General features: G+C 42.2%; 1 long non-coding RNA gene across 1 annotated transcript; it reads left to right on the forward strand.

Annotated features, from left to right (window-relative positions):
• The first annotated feature begins 733 nt into the window (after window positions 1-733).
• Window positions 734-2,207, forward strand: LOC120324318. The gene is made up of 3 exons (XR_005565535.1): window positions 734-1,084; window positions 1,826-2,047; window positions 2,131-2,207. It is a non-coding gene; the product is annotated as an uncharacterized LOC120324318 (long non-coding RNA).
• Window positions 2,208-5,212: the final 3,005 nt, after the last annotated feature.

Genomic DNA, 5,212 nt, shown 5'->3' on the forward strand with positions numbered 1-5,212 from the left:
CCTTGTGTGGGAGACAATAGCTTCACAGGGGGTGTCTGGGAAAGGGGGACAGTGACACTGCAGAAAATACAAAAAGCCATTTTGAAACATGTTTAAACCAATTTCTCATCAGATTCACCGCTACATGAGACACAGTGTGCACTGAACTGAGCCCACCCTTTAATCCTGAGGTTCATCTGCTGGGGCCGAGCGAGCTTGGACGATGGCAGTGAGGTCCTCAGGACGTAGGTTTGTTTAGAGTGACCTTCTCTTAGATGGATGGCCTTACAGGGCTGACGAGCTCCATCTGCCCGGGGAAGTCCCCTGACTGGGAATCGAACCCGGACCGTGTAGGTGAGAGTGCCGCATCCTAACCACTAGACCACCAGGGGGCCCCACTGCCACTGCATGCACTGGGGAAAAGGCAAAGGACGTGATAAGGCACTGGTTCAGCTGTTTTGCAATGCTGGGTACCCCAAAACAGATTAAAAGCGACAGTGGACCAGTTTACATATCAGAAAAGGTAAAAACCTTCCTGTCAAATTGGGGAATTTCTCACTCTACAGGCATCCCACATTCACCTACAGGACAGGCCATAGTAGAAAGGGCACATCACACCTTAAAAGACATGTTGCTTAAACAAAGGAATGGGGAATCCATCTGCAGCCCACAAGAGCGTCTGTGGAAAGCCACTTGTGTCATAAATTTTTTAAATTGTGACAGTGCTGAAAAAAGCAGGCACAAAAGGCAACACAGACCTCAGGCATTCTCCTCTCCCAGACCACCAGTCATGATGAGGGATCTAATTTCAGGACAGTGGGTAGGACTGGTAGATCTTGTGACATGGGGGAGGGGTTATGCATGTGTATCTACAGGAAAAGAGCTGAAATGGGTTCCTTCCAGGTATGTTAGACCTTACCTAGGTACATCCACACAGCAGCAAGAACCAGAGTAATGCAGAGTTTAAAAACACAGTTATGTTTACCATTTGGTAATGATGTTTACATTTCAGGTTTACAATTGAAGATGACCAGTGTGGCAAAATGCAGAGTTTATACAAAAACCCATGAGTGTGTATGTGAAGAGTGAAGTGGCGGCCACCCATGTGAGTGTCTGCGAGTGAATAAAAGAGTTATGTGAATGTATAAAGCACCTTTAACACCAAACACCTTATAAGAATATCACTACCTCAGCCACATGGTCACATTAGGAGAATTTAGTTTACTGCATTTAACTTGCTTTTGAAATAAATTTGAATTTTCCTATTTATATAAACCCTGAGAAAAATAAAGGTTACAATTTATAGGTACTACACAGTTGGGCCAAGGCCCTTAGATTAATAAAGCTGTTTTTCCAGGTTACACCATGCCCCTTAGGGAAAAAAAGGTTTAAGGTAATATGAATGGGTTTAAAAGGTTAAAGAAAACATTTTCTATAGATACATAAGCTGTTAAGGAACCAGAGTGAGAGGTGTGCTGGATCGCTGCAATGCTATGGTAATTGTATAAGGCAGTGTTCTGTTATTTGCAGTGTCGTTATTGCACTGTTTTCATGACTCGCCTTAAATAATTGGATGGGAGGAGATGTAGGGATGTGTCCAGAGAATGCGGAGGGAAGCATTCTGGGAGTTGAAGTCTCTGGACAGCCTACTGGGGCACATGAGCAATGTATGCTGTGCTGTCATTGGTCAGGCGGTCACATGTCCTCCAGAGGGGTTATAAGGAGGTACTTTTCTTTGAAATAAACAGATTTGGCTACTCGCCAGCTACCTGCTGGGTCGTGTCTCTTTGTATTACATTAATATATCACAGACCTCACCTTTCTTTCCATAATGCTCTGATTTCAGGTGTCGCAATTGACAGTGGCATGGAGCTCCATAGTGCAACCATGTGCTGTGTGAGAAGACAGTAGAAACAAGATTTCTTCACGTCCCTTCCTTTTTGCCCCCCCATCCAAAATGTATCTTTTGAAGGGGAAAGCACTGCCATGTGCTGAAGTCCTACTAAAAGCTGGAAACTCTCCTTTGTTCCTTCTGTCTTGTGCACCAGTGGTACTGCTGCAATCCAAAGTAAGATTCCAACACCTGTGAATACTCTTCTTCCCACTTTTTATTTCTTTCTCATTTTCTTATTTCTTTATTTCCTCTTGCAGGAGGACTTGCAGGCTCTACCTGGACTGTAATCAGGTACCACATGTTAGTAAAGTGACTCGTTAGAAGTGTCAGAGCTGAAATTGTAATTCTATTCATTGTGCCTCTCCAAAGAGAAGGTAATTTGAGGAGAGATGGAAGCTGTGGACAATTCATTAGATGCACATCTCAAAGGAAAGTGTACCAGACATGAGAATCTGATATGCTTCTGAATACCTGGATTTGATGTTATGTTACTGTGGAAAGAATATCTTTCACAGTTTTGTATTTTGGAAAATTTGTCTTTGACTGTGGGAAATTGCCAGCTGGTCTGGGTCATGGTGGATCTGAGGCTCATGTAAATGAGTTGGCATGGATGTATTAGGAAATAAAAACCAATATCCACGAAAGCATGCCATGAAATTTGGAATAAATCTTGTAACTGAAAATTAATTGGTGTTATACTAAGAAACGCAAAACAAGATGGTGTCAGTTCAGATAGTTTCCCTTCTCAAGTACCAAGGACAAATTAAGTTTCTCAACAGTATTACGCAATGAAATATAGTTACATCTGACATTGAGAAAAGACTGTCCACTGTGGAAGTTCTAAATGCAGCTTTCTCTTCAAGGCTGTTCTACCACTTCTTGCAGTAAGAAACACAGAGTTCCACAAAAACTCTGAGATGTTCTTACCACCCTCGTACATCACAGCAGCTCTCTAATTCATGAGAGGGTTGATGCACATCTTTACAGAACACCTATGCCTCCTGACAGACCAAGCCAAACTCGTCATCTCCAGGTGGCAAGGAAATCTGGCACTCTGAAACACACTCAGCTCCAACACCATCCCAACAGAAATGTAAAATGGAACAAAACCAGACATACATATTGCTGCAGATTAATAGATGTGGAATCAATCAACAACTCTCTTTGAGGTTAACTGGTTAGGATGTGAGAAAGTCCAGTTGTTCTTGTGAAAATGAGAAGTTTTTCCGATTTTTCTTCTTCTAGCCCCAACAAAGAGAGTAATTAGCTTCTTATCTCTTTACTACCACCTTTTACCTACTAAAAAGTAATTGAAAGTCTCTGTTCAGTCTCTTCTTTTCTGGGATAACAAGTTCTTTCCTCACATACTATGTATTACAGATGACCCCTCTGTCTTGCTCTTGCTCTTTTCTCTGCGCTGGCATTTTTGCAGTGCCCCTGAGTAGTTCCTGCATTACAGCTTCACAATTAGGCACAAGACTTGAGTCAAGACCCTACCATCTCTGAGGTGACCAGAGCAAAATCATTCTCTTTCAAGTTGCATGCCTATTTGCACTGCTCCAAATCAGCTCTGCCTTTTTGCTAGAGCATCCTGCATATCCAATAGTCTGTCCTTTGCAATCCCATCTTCCTGCTTCTCAGTGTCTTAATCCATGTCCCTATTTTTAGGCTACTGAATTCTCCTGCCCTGTGTGTCTTTAGCGAATGCCACCTGAGGGGCTGCAGACACTTTCCCTAATCCACGCAGGCAAGACTGACTAAATCCTGTCAGTCCACCCTCCACCTATCAGACTTTGTCTGGGACATGTCAGTTAAATCTTTCTGTATTTAATAAATCTATTAATTAGAATCAACCATTGTTTGTGCTTCCTGATGACCTCACCTACACTATGTGTTAACTTGCTTTGCTGGAAATAGCATCAGAAGACTTCACTCATGCTACTCACTGATATCCACCACTTTCTCCTTCTTTTTCAAGCAGGTCACCCAGGCAAAGAAACGCCATCACTTTGTTCTGGCATGACTTGTTCCTGATAAATGCAAGTTGACTGCTTTTAACCCTTCCATTAGTCTTCATTAAGGACTTGTGTAAGAAATCAGTGAATGTAAGTATCATTCTGGGCGTTGTAATTCTGTTGTGTCTCTACCTCCTTCCTCTCCAAACAAGCACCATTTCAGTGCTATGGGCTTGTAGCCAGACCTCAGGAGATTTCAGAGATAATGGGTTCAGAAAGGAACACTTAAACTTTTTTTCTTCTAGCCCTGTTTCAAAAACAAATTTCCTTTGAAATTACCACATTCAGAAGTAGTCTATTTCAATGAAATAGCATTTTCAAGGAGAAATATGTTCTGTCACACACTTTTTAATTAGCTCTATCCCTAAATCATGTGAGGAATAATGCAGTATTTTTCTTTCTGTTTTTGGTTGGTTGGTTGGTTGGATGGTTGGTTTTTTTGTTTTGGTTTTGGGTTTTTTTGGTAAAACTTAGGTGAAGAAGATTGCTTGTATTTCCCCTATTCATGCAATCTGGTTTGTTGATGAAGTGCTATTCATTGTGAAAGAGTTTGGTCTCAATAGATCTTAAAATACTTAACACAGGAACCTTAACTGATCTTGGGTGGAACTAAACTTGGATGATTTCAACATTGTCTTTGCTGAGAGCAGTTGGACTAGAAAATGTTTGAACTTGCCACAAATCAAGAGAATCAAGAGCTTTTCAATAATTGGTGATAAAATGCGAATGCAAAAAGTCTCAGCTGTCTTGTCTCCTTCCAAGGGCTGGGTGAAAGATGTTTAATGTAAAAGTTTCTTGTTAAATGGTAGCCTTTTGATCAACACATCTGGCTGGTGTTTGCCATCTAAGCTCTGTGCTGATGATCTCTCGGTGACTAATCAGATCTTCAGTTAAGTGTTGTGTTTCCCTGCTCACAGATCACAGACAAGGGCTGGATTGGTCCCTGGCAGTTTTTACACTACCAGAGCACTGGATTGTTGGTGGAGAGTGTACGGGTGAAGACCTGCTATGAAGTACAGATATCTTTTGCATGTAGAAAGAGAGAAACGGAGAGGCAGAAGAAGAGCCAGAGGTGATGGAAAAAGGGGAACCGCACCCAAAGGGGGGATGTCGTGCCATGAACAAAGCGATTCACCTTCTCCTCAGCTTGTGGACTGGCTTGAGTCATTGAAGTTTCAAGAAGGCTTATGAAGGAGACCAAAGATGAGATGAACCATCCTAGTGCCCAGGGATGAGCATCTGGATAAAGTTCAGTCTACATCTGAAAGAAGAGCCCAGAGAGCTGATGGAGGGGAGACCAAAGGACTTGACTGCTCTGCAGGTT

This window comes from Pipra filicauda, unplaced genomic scaffold, assembly GCF_003945595.2.
Source record: "Pipra filicauda isolate LSUMZ 115617 unplaced genomic scaffold, ASM394559v2 scaffold492_size439525_pilon, whole genome shotgun sequence".
NCBI lineage: Eukaryota > Metazoa > Chordata > Aves > Passeriformes > Pipridae > Pipra > Pipra filicauda.